General features: G+C 42.6%; 1 non-coding gene across 1 annotated transcript; it reads left to right on the forward strand.

The window, feature by feature from the left end:
- Window positions 1-8,469: 8,469 nt before the first annotated feature.
- Window positions 8,470-8,576, forward strand: LOC145013477 (small nucleolar RNA R71). The gene has a single exon (XR_013665035.1). It is a non-coding gene; the product is annotated as a small nucleolar RNA R71 (small nucleolar RNA).
- The last annotated feature ends 10,122 nt before the right edge of the window (window positions 8,577-18,698 follow it).

Below are 18,698 nucleotides of genomic sequence, written 5' to 3' on the forward strand. Positions count from 1 at the left end.
AATTCCTAAAAACCCCCCATACTCCAAATACTCACAATCCTCATAAACATTCGCCCACTCACCCCAAACTATGCTCATTTTATGCAACCCTCCGAATCCATCCTCAGAAAACCTCTTTACCCTCAAGGTATTTTTAATTGAGCAACCCAAGCATACATAATCTAGATAATTACAATTTATGATACCACATTGGAGCTCTTTGGAATTCTTCACTTGCTTGATAATTTGATCTTGGATAACTTTGAATTCACCACCTTTGTTGTTTGATTTCTTTGGTATCTTCAACTTTTTGAATTTCTTTGAGTTTTTGATCTTCATATTTGACATTTGACTTTGATGCTCCAAAAATTCTTCAAACTTTTTCTTGTAATTCTCTCTTTTTTTTTTACATGTACCTCACTTTTTTCACTCAAATCCCTACATGCTTAAGCAGGGGCGCTCAATCTCAACCTTTATTGGCTAATGATAAAAATCTTCCTGGATACATTTCAGGTTTAGGCTGCTAAACATATTGCATCCCTCAGGCTGAGCAAGGTCGTGTTTTTGTCTCATGATTTCACTGAAATAAGGAAGCCACAAATGCACTAGAACGTATATAGGCTCAACTAAACATTTGGGTTGTCATGCAATTATTAACACAACTTTAATATGGAATCCTAATTTTTACCAAAATTTTCTAATTTAAGACCTAAGCATTTTAAATATTCAACAAGTTAAACATTATTCTAAATTAAGATTCTAAGTGTTCTAAGATGTGACTAACCCCCTACCCCACACTTATTTTATGCAATGCCCTCATTGCATATTATAACAACAAAAAAAATGCAAATAGAGAGAAAGTTGGAACAAACTCCCCTGGGGTAGCAGTCGCTAGGTTGACACTCTCGTCTTCAACTCCATCTTCTAGTGACTTTAACCATGGGAACAGCTCATCCATGGCATGGGCGTCATATGTCTCGTGTGGTTGATAGCTCGAAAACTCCAAGGAAAATTGGTTGTTGCACAAGTCTCAGTAGTAGTGCATAAAGAATGTATGAATGGCGCATGAACGAATCAAAAAAAAATCCTTTTGCAGCAGGCTACTCGGCGAGTATGCGAGTAAACTCGGCGAGTAGGAGGTATCGGACAAGCAGATCGCACAGAAGCAGATGTACTCGCCGAGTAATATTAGTGCACTCGGCGAGTAGAGCATATAATTCCAGAAATTGTCTAAATGCTGGCTCTCTTTACTCTAGTGTTGTCATGCAAATATAAATGCACTCTCCAAGAACTCTCTAAACAGCAACACTTTAATAAACTCTCGATTAGTACGGACTCGATCCTAGGAACAAAACTCCATAAGCATTCCTAAAGGCTCTCATTCCTCGCTTGACCATTCCTAAATAGCATGCATCCTAGCTTCAATACCTGAAAAGAAAACTAACAGTAACACTAAAATTGAAACCACTTCTCCAAGTTGACAAGTTCATAATTGTCTTTAAAACAAACATCACAAACAATCAAAACAAATAAATTCTTCATTCCTCCTCGTCCATCCCGGCTCCTCCAGCTCCACTTCCACCTTCTCCACCCCTCCGTTGCATCCGTTCGTCCGAATTCATAATGTACGGATAACCGGGTCCCGGCCGCGGGGTAATATGCATTTGATGGAAAAGATAATCGAAGGATTGATTGGTGTAATTAACCCCTCGGCCAATGTCATCCAAGTAATGTCTATACTCCACTTGGTTCCAACTCTCGTTATCCTCCACCGGGATAACCGGTGGGTCTTCACGTACCCGCTCGCTCTTTTGCCTAACTCGCCTTCCCGGCTCCTCGGGAACCGCCGGTTCATCCTCATTTGGAATAGTAAAGGAATCACCAAATTTCTCCACTATCCGAGCCCTCCTATAAAGTGCAGTGTTAAACGGAGGAGGGTGGATGATCGTCAACGCTTGAGCTTGCGGCAAATCCAGGATCCCAAACGACTTCGCAAGCCGAGTAATGAACATTCCCCCATTTATCTTCGAGTTTATCTTCTCCTTAACCGCCCCCTCCGCAAGAAATTTGGCCATGCAATACGGAAGGTTGCAGAAGACGTCGGGGTTGATGATACTCCACAAGTAAAAAATATCAAGGGTGGGAACTTTGTCCCCATCCTTTCGCATGTTTATTGTGCTTGCAATGAACCGGTGAAGGAGTCGGTGGATCGGAGAGCGGATATGACCTTCTTGAGCAGTAGAAGGTATGTAAACCCGGTTGGCAATTGTACTCCACCATGTCGATGCCTCCACTTCCTCGGGAAGTACTTTGTAGGTATGCTCCAAGAAAGCTTCAAAGTAATCCGTCATCACTATATCTTGATCGTAAATACCCAACCGCCAGGAGAACTCAACCATACTGCATGGACGCAGCTCCCCACCCAAAGAAAACGAGATCGTGTTTGGATTGTAAAACTCACTACCACCTCGGAATGAGATGGTAGCGAAGAACTCCCAGCACAACTCTGCGTATACTGGCTCTTGAATCTTGAACAATTGCAGCCAACCATCACAAGTGATGTTGGCATAACCCAAATTACAATCTTTCACTAAATATGGGGTGAGTTCCTCCTCCAAGCCGACATTTCCCAACCATCCCCAATCCACTGCATTCGGTAGATGGATCTCCTTCTGTCGAAGTGCTTCCAACCTGTTTAGCGCTCGAGTTCTGGAAGATTCTGAGGTATTTTGTTGAAAGGATAACCATGGCATATCACCATGGCTTCCCCCGCGTGATGATTGACCTCTTCTTGCCATTCTAACTGCATAAGCATAACAAAAACACAACAACAAACAACACCCCATAATTAAAACAGAAAAATTTTTCATCTTTGTGGGACCTACTCGCCGAGTACGCGAGCATACTCGCCGAGTAGTATGAACACTCGGACAGATTCGAAATCGAAACTGTGTAGTCTGCGAATTAGTCCAATTTATCCATAGGGGTTGTCATAATTGTGTATCTAAGCACATATGTTGAAGAAATTACACCAAATATCCTCTAATTCATGAGTAAATCAAAGCCCTAGAAATTGTGAAAAACTCCCCAAATCCGAAAATCTACCAAATATGGGGAAATAGGTGGCAAAGATTGGACCTTTCATGAAATTAAAGAGTAAAAATGTTACCTTGGTGCTTGAATTAAGAGAAATTGGAAGAAAATTGACTAGATCTTGAAGAACTTCTTAGGAGGCGGCTGAGAGAGAATGCTCGGCGAGTATGGGGGTGAAGTGTTGAACAAAAGCAATTTTTACAGATTTAATTTTACTGAGTTTAAATCGTCTACTCGCCGAGTATAATGGATATACTCGCCGAGTATGGACGCGTGTTATGAAGTTTTGGCTGTATACGAACATCTACTCGCCGAGTATAGCCGATATACTCGCCGAGTATATGTCTCAGATTGAAAAATTTTAAGTTTTTTTGCCAATTTTACTATGTGAATTCCTTTATTTTAGCCTTTCCACCCCACACTTTCAGTAGAGCTTGTCCGCAAGCACTTAGAGAAGTAGAATGAATGAAGAGAAATGAAAAATACGAAAAAAAATAAAGAAAGGGAAGGAAGATGCAAACGTGAAGCTCGGGTTGCCTCCCGAGAAGCGCTTCTTTTGATGGAGTCATTAGCTGGACTCCGCCCCTTCTATGTTTTTGCGATTCCGCACAGCAGGAGCTCCTCCATTCCTTCATTGCGGGGGACTCCTTCTTCATATTTCTTCACTCGATGGCCATTGACTTTAAATGGCGTGCCATCTCTCGAGATCAATTCAATAGCCCCATGAGGAAACACCGTCTTGACCACAAATGGACCATCCCACCTTGATTTAAGTTTTCCCGAGAAGAGTTTTAGGCGGGAATTGAAGAGTAGTACTTTTTGGCCTTCATGGATGTCTTTGCTTTTGATTCTTAGGTCATGCCATCTCTTGGTCTTTTCTTTATAAAGCCACGAGCTAGAATAGGCTTCATTTCGTAGTTCTTAAAGGGCATTCATTTGCATTAAGCGGTTTGTCTTCATTTCTTCCATGTCAAAGTTACATCTTTTTAGCGCCCAATATGCCTTGTGCTCGATTTCAACCGGTAAATGGCATTGCTTTCCATAAACCAACCTATATGGTGTAGTACCAATAGGTGTTTTGAAAGCGGTACGAAACGCCCATAGCGCGTCATCCAATTTATCCGACCATTCCTTGTGATTGCTTCCCACCGACTTCTCCAAGATACGCTTCAAAGCTCGATTGGTAACTTCCGTTTGCCCACTCGTTTGCGGGTGGTATGATGTGGAGAACTTATGGGTCACCCCATATTTCTTGAGCACCTTGTCCAATTGATCATTGGCAAAGTGTGTACCACGGTCACTAATTAGGGCCTTTGGAACACCAAACCGGGAGAATAGTCTTTTCAAGAACCGTACCACTACCCGTCCGTCATTTGTAGGTAAAGCCTGCGCCTCCGCCCATTTTGACACATAATCCACCGCCACGAGGATATACTTGTTTCCTTTGGATGTGGGGAATGGCCCCATGAAGTCTATGCCCCACACGTCGAACACCTCGCACACTTGAATGCTATGTTGTGGCATTTCATTACGGGAGGAAATGTTTCCCACCCTTTGGCAAGCATCACATTCTTTGACATATTGGGCTGCATCTTTGAAGATTGTAGGCCAATAAAACCCAATGTCAAAGATCTTCTTCGCGGTATAGTGTGCTCCATGATGTCCTCCCGTGGGTCCGCTATGGCATTGCTCTAGTATTTTTCAACTCTCCTTTCCGAACACACATCTTCTTATAATCCCGTCCGCGCAGCTTCGGAAGAGGTATGGATCGTCCCAAAAGTAATATTTGATCTCCGAAAAGAATTTCTTCTTTTGCTGACTACTATAATCCTTCGGGACGTAATTGGTAGCTAAATAGTTAGCTATATCCGCAAACCATGGTTCCTCTCCCACGGACACCATGATGTATTCATCCGGGAAGTCGTCTCCATCCTTATCTTCTTGCAATGCCGGGTTCTCGAGCCTAGATAAATGATCGGCCGCTATGTTCTCCATTCCTTTCTTATCGCGTATCTCTATATCGAATTCTTGAAGAAGCAGCACCCATCGTATTAGTCTTGGCTTGGCATCCTGTTTGGAAAACAAATACTTGATAGCCGAGTGGTCAGTAAAAACAGTGGTTTTAGATAAAACCAAATAAGGGCGAAATTTATCGAAAGCGTAAACTACGGCTAACAGTTCTTTTTCAGTAGTGGTATAATTCTCTTGGGCAGGATTCAAGGTCTTGCTGGCATAATAAATGGGTTGAAAATGCTTGTCAACCCTTTGTCCAAGGACCGCTCCTAGTGCATAGTCACTCGCATCACACATGATCTCGAAGGGTAAGTTCCAATTTGGTGCTATAATGATTGGGGCATTAGTTAATTTTTCTTTTAAAAAGTCAAATCCCTCTAAACACTCTTTAGTGAAATTAAAGGGTGCATCTTTTAATAATAATTGTGTTAGAGGTTTCGTAATTTTAGAAAAATCTTTAATAAAACGCCGGTAAAAACCTGCATGTCCCAAAAAGCTTCTAATGCCCTTCACATTAGTTGGCGGGGGTAATTTAGCGATGGTGTCTATCTTTGCCCGATCCACCTCAATTCCCTTTTTAGAGACTTTATGTCCCAATACTATACCCTCCTTGACCATGAAATGACACTTTTCCCAATTTAGGACCAAGTCGGTTTTCTCACATCTAGCGAGCATCGAGTCAAGATTTGTGAGACAGTCATTAAAGGAAGATCCAAATACAGAGAAGTCATCCATAAAGACCTCCATGAATTTCTCCACCATATCATGGAATATGGCGGTCATGCACCTTTGAAATGTCGCAGGTGCATTGCATAGGCCAAATGGCATGCGTCTATAGGCGAAGGTCCCACTGGGGCATGTAAAGGTGGTCTTTTCTTGGTCCATTGGGTCTATGGGTATTTGGAAATACCCGGAAAACCCGTCTAAGAAGCAATAATAGCTATGGCCCGAAAGTCTCTCTAACATTTGGTCTATGAAAGGAAGGGGAAAATGGTCTTTGCGAGTGGCATCGTTTAGCTTGCGATAATCGATACACACTCGCCAACCGGTTACCGTTCGCGTTGGAATTAACTCGTCTTCTCGTTGGTAATGACCGTCATTCCTCCTTTCTTGGGCACCACCTGGACCGGACTCACCCATGGGCTATCGGAGATGGAGTAGATGATTCCTGCATCCAAAAGCTTTACCACCTCCTTCTTGACGACTTCTTGCATGTTCGGGTTTAATCTTCTCTGATGTTGCACCACCGGCCTGGCTCCTTCTTCTAAGTTTATTTTGTGAGAGCAGTAGGATGGACTTATTCCCTTTATGTCGGAGATGCTCCATGCGATGGCTTTTTTCCTTTTCTTCAGTACCCGTACAAGCTCCTCCTTTTCTGTCTTGGAGAGATCTGAGGCTATAATTACTGGCTTCTGATTTCCTTCTTCCAGAAAGGCGTATTCTAGATGGTTAGGCAGTGTTTTGAGCTCCAATTTAGTGTGCATAGTGGTGGACTCGCCGAGTGCAGGTATGGTACTCGGCGAGTTCATGGTGGCATTCGCGACTGCTGACTTTTCTTCAGGTGTACTCGGCGAGTAGATCGGGTCTACTCGGCGAGTAGGGCTTTCAGCTTGGTTTTTGAGTTCTTCATATTCTGCTTCCTCCAACAGTCTTTCAATCTCTAATAAGTCTTTTTCTGGATCAAACACTTCTTCCAAAGCTGCAAACTTGCTGGAATCTTCAGGTATGTCTTCCTCCAATAACTCGTCAAGCATGTCGATTGAGAACGCCATGTCGTCACTACTCCTTGAGTACTTCATGGCTTGGTCTACCCCGAATGTTACTGAGTCATCCCCAACTCGCAATGTGAGCTTTGAGTCTCTCATGTCTACGATGGCGCTAGCGGTGTTGAGGAAGGGTCTTCCAAGGATGATTGGTACTTGCGGATCCGCCTCCATGTCAAGAATGATGAAGTCAGCCGGGAAGACAAACTTGTCTACTTTCACTAATAGATCTTCACATATGCCTCTTGGGAAAGTAACCGTCTTGTTTGCTAAATGAATTGCCATCCGAATTGGCCTTGGCTCTGGGAGGTCCAGCTTTTTGAAGAACGAGTATGGCATAAGGTTTACACTCGCTCCCGAATCAGCTAAAGCATGAATTGCTGCCAAGTTGCCAAATTGGCAAGGTAGAGTTAAGCTCCCCGGATCACCCTTCTTCTTTGGTAGTTTGTTTAGCATGGCGGCGGAGCAATTCTCATTCAATACTACTTTCTGCACCTCTTCCATCTTTCTTCTATTAGTGAGGAGTTCCTTAAGGAACTTTGCGTACTTGGGCATTTGCATGACGGCTTCGATGAAAGGAATGTTTATTTGAAGAGTTTTAATATGATCAAGGAATTTCTGATAATCCTCTTCCTGCTTCTCCTTCTTGGCTCGGGCTGGGTACGGAATTGGAGGCTGGTAAGGTTTGACGGGTGGCTGATCATTCGGTTTTTCAGATGTACTCACCGAGTACATCGGTCGTACTCGGCGAGTAGATCTCTCAGATTGTGAATGTTGGTTCTCAGCTTGTGCTTCCGTTTCTTCCTTCTGTGAGTCCTTATTCGCTTCAGTACGAATGGGGGCCAGGCGAGTAATAACCTTCCCACTTCTTGTGGTAATAATGTTCACTTGCGCGCCTCGTGGGTTGTTCTCGGTTTTGCTAGGAAGCTCACCCGGTGACCTTTGGTTTAGTTGTTGAGCGAGTTGCGCAAGCTGAGTTTCTATATTATGGATGGATGCTTGCTGATTCCTGAGCATTGTTCTTGTTTCTTGGATAGCAGCATCGTGGTCACTGTGTCTTTTCTCGGAAGCAGCCACAAATTTAGTTAGCATCTCTTCCAAGCTTGGCTTCTTCTCTTGCACCGGCTCCTCTTTTTGGTAGAATCCTCTCCCTTTTTGCCTATACTTCTCCTCCTTGGCCTTCTTGTACTCTTCATAAGGCAGCCACTCCTTCTTCTGTTTTCGCCAGTCTTCATCATATCGGTCACCGCTCGAATAGCATGCTTGTGCATTTTTGTTGCCGTGCTCATCCAAATCACAATCTCTAGTGAGGTGAGGTCCATTGCAATTCTCGCAACCCACCCGTATGGCATGGATCGTTTGATCCATTTTATCCATTCTTCTATCCATGGATTTTAACATGGCCATGACCGCGGATAAATCTTCAGTAGCAGCATATGCGGCTCCCCTCGTGACATCATTCCTTGGGTTGTGATATTCTCTAGAGTGTTTAGAGAATTCTTCAATTAATTCTTTGATCACCGGGGGTGGCTTCTTGGTAAGTGGGCCTTGTGAGTCTAGCAGCTGCCGGGTCGTAACATTGACTCCATCATAAAAGATGGACACTTCTTGTTGGCTATTTAGATCATGGTGTGGGCAATTTCGTAGCAGACTTTTGTACCTCTCCCATGCTTCATATAACGACTCTCCAGCTTGTTGTTCAAAATTTGCAATGGCCTTCTTGAGCTTGGCTATCTTTGATGGTGGGCAAAAGTGATCTATAAATTCTTCCTTCATTCTGGCCCAAGTAGTGACTGACCCGGGAGGAAGTGATTTGAGCCAGTCTTTAGCAGCACCCTTGAAGGTTACCGGAAGCATCCGAAGCAGCTGAGTTTCGCGGGTGACATTTGGAATGTTGAAGTAATCAGCAACATCATTTACTTCATCCAAATGTTTGTAGGCATCTTCATGATCTTTCCCGTAGAACGGTATCTCCTTGAGTGAAGCTAGGATATGACCTTTTAGCTCAAAGGTGGCAGTGGCGGGAATTGCGGGTTGCACAAGTCCCGGGCCATGGTCGTCGCGCATCCTCTTCTTCCATTCTCCCATGGGAATTTCATCAATGTTAGCCATAGTGAATGCTAACTCTTCCTCCGCTTCGGTGTCTTGCTCGTAAGTTGCCTCGTCTTCTTCCTCGGTTTCGTATCTAATCTCTTCTTGAATTGGCTCTTCAAGTATTAAGGAAGCGCTTGAAGCTCCTGATTTGCTGCTCTTCTTTTTCCCGAAAACAGTCTTCAAGTTGGACAATGGTGATTTCTTTGGTGTGCTTGAACTCTCCACGTCCTTCCCTTTGTTTCTTTTCAATTCGGATTCGGGGTCTTCAAACGGGGGTACCAGTGGTGTGTTTGCTCCTCTGGTCATGAAAGTCCTGAAATTAATCAAATAAAAGCGTAAAAAGAACAAAAAAGATTGCAAACAACTAAAAGAAAAAAATCCTAAATAATCTGATACTCGCCGAGTAGGCGCGAGTGCACTCGGCGAGTAGCAGCGATTTTTCAAAAAAAATTCTAAGTTTTAAACCTAACTAAAACAGATACTAAAACCTAATTACTATTTACTAAACTGCAATAAATGAACTTTATGCAAGTAAACTCACACAAAGGATCGAAAAAATTAGGAATTAGCTTAATTATTTAGAACCGTTCCCCGGCAACGGCGCCAAAAACTTGATGTGTGTAAATTCAACTAGTTTTATCCCTACTTTTTATTAATAATTTGAGCACACAAAGGCAGTGAACCTGTCTTTAAGTGGTATAGATTGATAAGTAAGGTATCGAACTCAGGGAACGGAAATTAAACTAATAGCTAATTTTAACAAAAACAAATAATAAAAGTAAATGGTTTTTCTCTAGTTTTGCAAGACTAGAAACTTAAACAAACTAAATTTAACTAATTAACTAAAGCAACAACTATTCACCAAATTTGATAAAGATGTTTCTATTTAGGTTCAACCAATTCACTCCTATGGTTATTTAAGTTAAGATAGATTAATTGCTATTGGTTACCAATGATAATAGTTAGGTTCATGTTCATTACTCCTAACCCTTAGACAATTAACTAATTTAAGCGTTGATCAAGTGTTTAAACTAATTAATTCCCTAGATTAATTATTTGGGTTAAATAATATTTGTAATGGTCAATTAAGTTATTAATTCAATTAACCTCTTGTTGATGGTTTCTCAACAAGCTCACACATTAATCTTCCTATTTTCTTATTAATCTTAGTTTCATAATCATTACTTCCAAGCATACGTTTTAGCATTCACATAGACATATGAGGTTAACAATTAAGTGATGTTCATGCAACCTAATTGCCTTCCAATTAACAGAAAATAGTAGTGATTAACACATAAAGTTCTTTAATAAACTTAATTTAACAAATCACCAATAGACAATTAACCAGAATTCAATAATTAAACCATAGGAGTTCTTTGGTATTCCCCAAACAGAAACAAAAACGAGTTTAGCTCATAGTTGCAGTAGAAACAAGTAAAGAAACAAAGTTTATGGAAGCAAACATGTTTAATTCCTAAGTCTAAGTGATAGAATTAACCTAATTGCTTGAATTCTTCCAACTCTTGAAGCTTAGGGTTCTTCAACGCCTTCTGAACCTTTTAGTCGCAGCTAATCCTCCAGAATTCGCCAGGGGTTCCGTTCCATGTGATAAGGATTCGTCTGATAAAGATATCTCAAAACAGAGGGTACTCGGCGAGTAGCAGAATCAACTCGCCGAGTAGGTCAATACTTATCCGTCTTCAAATTAGCAGTCGTACATATCTTCTAGCATCTCATCGTGTACTCGCCGAGTAAGGCCGATGTACTCGCCGAGTAAGTCATTCTTGGCACCCTTTAATCTTCTCTTGCTTTCCTTTTCTCCTTTTTGCCTCCAAGCATATCTTTTGGGCTGAAAACACAATTCAAAGCATTTTAAGTACCTTTTGTCCAAATTATTCTCATAACTAACCAAAAATAACTAAGAATATATGTTAAATGATTAACTAATTATGCACATATCAACAATCCTCTCACACTTCTGCCTCTCCTCCTTGAGGCCCTCACCCTGCGCCTCTTTGATTTGCTCCAACAATGGAGTAATCACTATCATCCTCAAACAAATATCTCTGATCGGTGTCGCTACTACCTTGCAGCTCAAGGTGTCGGCCACTACGTTGGCCTTCCCTGGGTGATAAAGGATCTCACAGTCGTAATCCTTCAACACATCTAACCATCGCCTATGCCTCATGTTCAGATTCGACTGATCCAATAGGTAACTCAAGATCTTGTGATCCGTGTAAATGGTACATCGGACCCCATAGGGGTAATGTCTCCAAATCTTGAGGGCAAACACCACCGCCCCCAGCTTTAAATCATGCGTAGGATAGTTAGGCTCGTGAGGCTGCAACTGTCTCGAGGCGTAAGCTATCACACGGCCTCGCTGCATCAGCACTGCTCCCATACCTATCATCGAGGTGTCATCATAAACTACAAAATCTTCTATGCCCTCTGGCAGGGTAAGAATTGGTGCCTCACACAATATCTGCCTGAGGGTCTCAAATGCTGCCTGCTGCTCAGGCCCCCAACGAAACGCCACCGACTTCTTGGTCATTCGGGTGAGCGGTACTGCTATCTTGGAGAAATCTTGGATGAATCTCCTGTAATACCCTGCCAAACCTAGGAAACTCTGAATCTCAGTTGGAGACTTCAAGACCTCCCACTACATCACAGCCTCTATCTTGGCTGGATCTACCAAAATACCCTTCTGGTTGACAAGGTGTCCAAGGAATTGCACCTCACGCAATCAGAACTCGCACTTGGAGAATTTTGCAAAAAGTTTCTCCCTCCTCAAAATCTCTAGCACCTCCCTCAGGTGCTCCTCGTGCTGCTCCTGAGTCTTGGAATACACCAAGATATCATCTATGAATACTATCACAGACCGATCCAGCATCGTCCTACACACACGGTTCATGAGATCCATGAATGCGGCTGGGGCGTTGGTGAGCCCAAATGGCATCACCACGAACTCATAATGTCCATACCCGGTCGTGAAAGCAGTCTTTTGCACATCCTCGCATCTGACTCGCATCTGATGATACCCGGAGAGTAAATCAATCTTGGAAAACCAAGACGCTCCCTGCAGCTGATCAAACCAATCATCTATCCTCGGAAGTAGGTAACGGTTCTTCACCATTACCTTATTCAGCTCCCGGTAATCTATAAACATACGGTGCGACCCGTCCTTTTTCTTCACAAAAAAAATTGGTGCACCCCAGGGCGAACTGCTCGGCCTGATAAAACCCTTGTCTAGAAGCTCTTGCAGTTGCGTAGATAACTCATGCATCTCTAGGGCAGCCAACCGATATGGTGCCTTGGCTATCGGAGCCGCACCAAGGATTAGGTTAATCCCGAACTCGACCTGCCTCTTAGGAGGTATTCCAGGAAAATCCTCTAGAAATACATCCGGGTAGTCTCGCACTATCGTACCATCATCAACTATCATCTTGCCCTTCTCCTAGGCATCTAAAACATAGGAAACATAACCGATGCAACCCTGCTGATAATAGCGCCTCGCTCTCGCTGCTGAACATAGAATTGGTCCACGTTGTCGCCTCTCACCATGAATCACTAACTCCCCCCCACTGGGAGAGCGAACCCTCACTAACTGCAGCTCAAAATCTATTACCGCCCCATTGGGGCTCAGCCAATCCATGCCTAGTATAACCTTATTCCCTCGCAGGGGAATAGGGACCAAGTCCACCGGAAACTGCTCATCAAATAACTATAGAGAACATCCTCTGTGTACCCTTGCAAACCTAACGGTCCTATCAGCTGCTATCTCAACGTCATGTGGACAATCTAGCTCCCCTGGAGCTCTGCTAAACCTCGTGTTGAGCGCAAGAGAGCCAAATGATCAAGTAACCCCCGAATAAAACAATATTGTAGCTGAAATGCCATTCACTAAGAACGGCCCTATACAAAACATATAACCATAAGAAACAATCAATAATGAATGCAGAGATAAGGGAGAAATACATACCCGTCACCACATCAGGATTCGCTCGCGCCTCTTCTACTGTCAGCTGAAAAGCCCTACTCTTCGCCACCAGCGTCTCAACTCAACCCTGACGGCCATCTGTAATCTTCAAAGTAGCAGGGGCAGGTGCTGACACCTTCCCTGCAGCTGCTAAACTTGGACACTAGGACTTTTTATGTCCCTTCTGATTGTACTGAAAGCAAATCAGATCTGATGCTGCAATGGCGGTGGTGGTGCGGTACAATCCCTGCTCATATGCCCAGTCCGGTCGAACTTGTAGCACCGGAACTCCCTACCTTGCACACGCCATTGTGAAATCTCCCACACTTGCCACACCGACTGTGGCTCTGCTGACTCATGGATATGTGATCTGAAACCTTGGGCTTTTTGCCCGAATTCCCTATACCCGAAGCCGCCTCCGGCTTCCTCTTCCTCTCAATATCAAGGTTAATCTCTCTCTCTCTCTCTAGCAATCATGTCATCCAGCGTTTTACAGCTGGACTGGCTCACAAACTAGCAGATATCACTCCGTAGCATCTCATGATAACTGGCCTTCTTCATTTCCTTATCTGTTGCGTACTGAGGAATGAGAAGTGCCCTCTCCCTAAACTTGGCGGTAATCTTCTCCACTGTCTCTGTAGTCTGGGTCAAATCCTGGAACTCATGTGCTAACTGTTGCACCTCAATAACGGGTGCGAACTTATCTCTGAACCTGGTGGTAAAGTCCGCCCAGGTCATGGCATCCAAAGCTGCATCACTCTCGATGGCATGACCAACCTGGTGGTAAAGTCCTTCAGAAGATAGGATGCCAACCTGACCTTGTCCCCCTCGGGACACCTGCTCGTGCGGAAAGCGTTGGCTACGTCGGCCAACCATCTGGTACTCGCTATGGGGTCCCGCACCCCATGGTAATCTGGAGCTCCACATGCCCGAAACTCCCTGAAAGTAAGTGTGCGCGACTCCATCATGGCCACCACCTCAGCATGAAATGTGCCTAGCTTCTCCTCCATCAACTTTAATATACCTTCCTTGATCGAACAAAAGATCACTAGAGTTTTCTCAAGAATGATACGAGTAACCTCTGAAGTGAACAACTCTCTAGTCTGCTCATCCAACTGCTCGGCTCCCGAGCCTGATCCCGATCTCTCTCCGGCACCTGAACTGCTGCCTGCTGGTCTAGGGAGTAAAACGACCATTCTGAAAACACATCACAATAAACGTCAGAACACTGATACGACTCAAGGGATCATTACTACTACCGGCTTTTCGGTCTCATCTCATCCTTCCTCAATTCAAGTACGGATCCTCTGCTTCCAGTAGTATGGTCCCCTACTACCTTCAACATCTATCCGTACTTTCCTCAAGAACTGCCTCGACTCCACCTAGCCACTACTACTGCTGCTAATCTCTACTGCTCTCATCCTAGGCTTGCCCTAGGTAAATCCGTGACTCAACCCAACCAGTCCTCAACTGCTGAAGGCCTCCTTGTAATGCCAATTAACCATTACCTGAATACCATCACGTGTGGTGAGGCTCAGATAATCCGTCGAGTAAAAGACTCATCCCCACAATGGTTAGACTCGTATAAGAGCTACGCAAAAAGGACAATCCAACACTCTGAGAGTATTCAACCCTGTTCACATGTGATCTGTAATATTCATCTAATGGCTAACTCCCATCACTCAGAGTCCCACAAAGCACGAAGCAAACAACATTCGGACATGGAAAACTACTCAAGCAATGCTATCCTCATAATGAGAAACTGTACTAGCATACAATGCTAAGCTCATGCTATCAGGCATAACCTAAACAGACTATCCTACTACTGTCTACTCAATTTCGAGCATGCAATTCTCATAAGGTTGAAACACATAAAGCAGGCACATAAGGCATCCTCCTAGATCCTTAGTCCTATACTAGCATGCTATTCTACTGAAACTAAAACTGAACTTGAAACTAAAATTGAAACTAAAAATAATAATCATAAACTTGTATGGGTAATTTGGGAGTACTTACTTGAGCTCGGCTAATCGCATGCACCACACCCTTTTCTCTTTATCAAAACTCTTTTCTTTCTAAGTTCTTTTCAAAAATGTTTTTCTTTTAAAACCTTTTACAATTTCCTTAGTTTGAGTTCAGACACACCAAAGAGTGTATCTAAATCCCTCAAACCAAGGCTCTGAAACCAACTTGTAACATCCAAAAATACGACCCAAAAATTTTTGTTTTAATAATAATAAAAATCATATAGTGAACGTCATATCATAAAACCATACGTCAAATATCTCAAATCATAATAAAATGTCGTGAAGCAACTGTATTAAATCAAACTGTAAATCAAAACAAACTCCCAGGACAAAGACTGAAGTTGTGGTGTGTACGATGCCATCATCCCGAGCTCTTCCCTTTACTTGTGGAAGTACCTGAAACCCAAACTGAAACTGTAAACATGAAGCTTAGTGAGCTCCCCCAAACCACCACATACCATACAATATATATAAATCACATACTGGGCCTTCCCACTGCATCAGACCGAAGTCTAGAAACTGCATCGGACTGAAGTCCGGAACTGATGGGGACCTTGTCCCCTGCATCGGACCGGTGTCCGGAACTAGCTGTATCAGAATGAATTCCGAAACTGAGTGCATCAGACAAAATTCCGGAACTGACTGATCATAGCATAGCATAAGAACATATCAACTAGCATAACACATATCATCTAGCATAAACACATAAACTGCATACTGCATCAGGCCGTAGCCCGGAACACATAACACATAAATCCTGTCTGAGCCACAAAGGCATCAAACATACTAACTACTACATCAGACCGAAGTTTGGAAACTACTGCTAGCTAAACAATTTGGCATTGTGGCCTTAGACCCGTTCCTACTAGAAGGAAACTCACCTCGTAATCTGGCTGTTGAATGAACTACTCGGGAAACTGTCTGCTGCTGCTCTGGTATCTCTTCGGCTACAATTTCCATAAGTACACTCAATCAATCACTAATAACTACAATGAGGGTAAAATGACTATTTTACCCCTGTTCAAAGTCAACCTGTTTGTCAAAGTCAACATACAGTTGACCTGACTCGTCGAGTTAGGTCACCAACTCGTCGAGTCCTTACTCTCACTTTCTTGCTTCAGGTCGCTACTACTCGTTGAGTTTGGCATAGACTCGATGAGTTCCCCTTCGATACTAACACTCAGTCAATCTGCATCCGACTTGCCGAGTCGTATGAACAACTCATCGAGTCCTTCTTCAACACATGACACTCTGGTTGTGACTCGCCGAGTTGTATGAACAACTCATCGAGTCTGTTCTTGAGGTATGAAGATTGCCTTGGACTCGTCGAGTCATGGCATTGACTCGCCGAGTCCCTTCATGAATGAGTCCGATCTCCGACTCACTGAGTCCACCCATAACTCACCGATTCCACTCGGCATGATACATAAAAGGGTAAGAAATCGGGGACTCGCGACCTGACTCGCTAAATCTGAAGAACAACTCGCCGAGTCGGTTGCATGCAACACAACTCCGATGATTCTGCTCAAATCTAATGCATACAACTTATAGATCTGGGTTCATAAAGCTTAGTTACCACGTAAAATTTCCAACTTTATGTGTACATATGCATGAAAATGGATTTAAAGGCTAAAAAGACATTTAAAGGAATAGATCTAGGGCTTTCAAGCAAAAAGGCTCCATAAAGGTATTAGATCCACGACTTTGGGACTGAAACATGGCTAGACCTAAAGTCCAATCACACCAATGTGATTTCTCTACCATAAATAAGCTAAGGAATGGATAAAATGGTCTAAATGTGATTCGACAAAGGAGAATCAATCATAGCAATAGAGGGAATCTAGTTTTTACCTCAATAACTCTGCAATAGATGCAAGATCTTGGACTTTCTTCTACTCCCTTGGATCTAGCTACCTTCTTCTCTTCCAAAACTTCAAGATTCACACAATAATGCTCAAAATGCTCAAGGAAAGTTTAGGGTTTGCTAAATAATGCTCTGAGGGTGAAGGGGACGAGGTTGGGGCTCATAACATGGCTTAAATAGGGTGTAAAATCTAGGGATTTAAGGTTTCATTCAGACTAATGGACTCACCGAGTCCAAGATATTGACTTGCTGAGTCACCAACTTAAATGTGCTCGAAATCCCATCTCTACTCAACGAGTCGGGCTACTGACTCGTCGAGCCCGTCTTGAAACTTGAATAAATAATAATATTAAATAACATACCAGAATCGGGGCGTTACATAGGAACATTCTAACTGAGGCACACTCTCTTATGGCTAGTGGACTAGATTGGACCACGAACCAATGTCACATAAACCATACTAGTGAAGTATGCATTCTCGTTTTGCATCTTCATCAACATGTATCCCTTGCAAGAAATATAAAAAGGCTCGTCCCTTAAAGCGATTATTATCCCTAAAAAATGCATTATATATCTTTATTTCAAGGGCGTGTTGTGAATTTCAACCTAAGATGTTCATTCTTTTTGTTTCTAGGATAGTTCATCCCAAGTTCATTTTAGTCTTGTCCTACTTAAGGACCATTAAGGTTTAAGCTTGGGGTGATTTGATAGTTTCGTTTTTATTACTTCTTTTCATAGTTTATTTTAGTTAAAGCCATCTCATTTTAGTTAATCTTCATGCATATTTTCTCTTTTTGTTATTTTTCTCTTTTACCGGGAGCTTTCGAGTCTTTTAAGCTTATTTGCAGGAGTTATCGAAGACTATTTGTTATTAGAGGCATGGAAGGAGTGCAGGACTTATGGAGGCTTGCAGTATGCTTATGGATCTGAAGTGTTGCGATTGCGCTTGGTGTTAGCGTAAACAAGAAATCAATTTGGACTTAATTTTTGAGCGAGAATGATGGTGAGGAAACGCCGACTCGAGCTATGGAAGATTGGAGGAGAATTATATTTTAAATGTGGGCTAAAGTGTGAATGAGAAGATTGGGAAAGATTGTATTTTAAATGGCCCAAGTCCCATATTCAACATGACCCACACGGTCCGCGTGGACCCATAAGCGGTCCGTGTGAATTGGATGAAATGAACCCGGGTTTTGACTTGTTGACCCTATTTGCGGAAGGTTGGTGGGTGGGTTTTTGGCACCATTTCGAATCCGAAAACCAACTCCTTTTTGCTGGATATTGCAGGTATTGTTGGACATTATCACTTGAAGAACACACACAATTCTCTCTCAAGAAGGCATTAGAAGATTTGACCATTTTTGGAAGATTAGTGTAATTTCTTTCCATCTTCCAACTAAGACAATGTTTGGTACAAATAAACTATATTGCATTTCTTTTACTTTGGCCATGCTTGGCTAAACTTTCATTTGGTTGATTAGGGTTTAACCCATGGATGATTGGTTTCTTTGAAGACTTATTATTATCTTGTGTTTGAAGTTTATGAAAATGTTTTCTAGTTAAACATCTTGTTGTGTTTATTTATCTTTGATCATGAGCTTGGATGAATGAATGCTTATTTTTGTTGACTAATTTCTTGGTTAAATAATGGACCCTCAAATTAGTAGGCAACAAATGGTTTATATGTTTGTTTTCATTTCATTTAGACCATGGAAATGTTTCCTCCATAATGATAATGTAAGCATTTGATTATCTTTTGGACTTGGTAACTTTTAGAACTTAAAGCTAATTGATTTTCACAAGATTATATGCTTCATTGATTTTGTGAGTTTAATTAAGGTAATGTGTTAGAGCTTCGCTAACCATTTTAATACCTAGGAAGAGTTGAG

Source organism: Lactuca saligna, chromosome 8 (genome assembly GCF_052625555.1).
Source record: "Lactuca saligna cultivar CGN05327 chromosome 8, ASM5262555v1, whole genome shotgun sequence".
Lineage (NCBI taxonomy): Eukaryota > Viridiplantae > Streptophyta > Magnoliopsida > Asterales > Asteraceae > Lactuca > Lactuca saligna.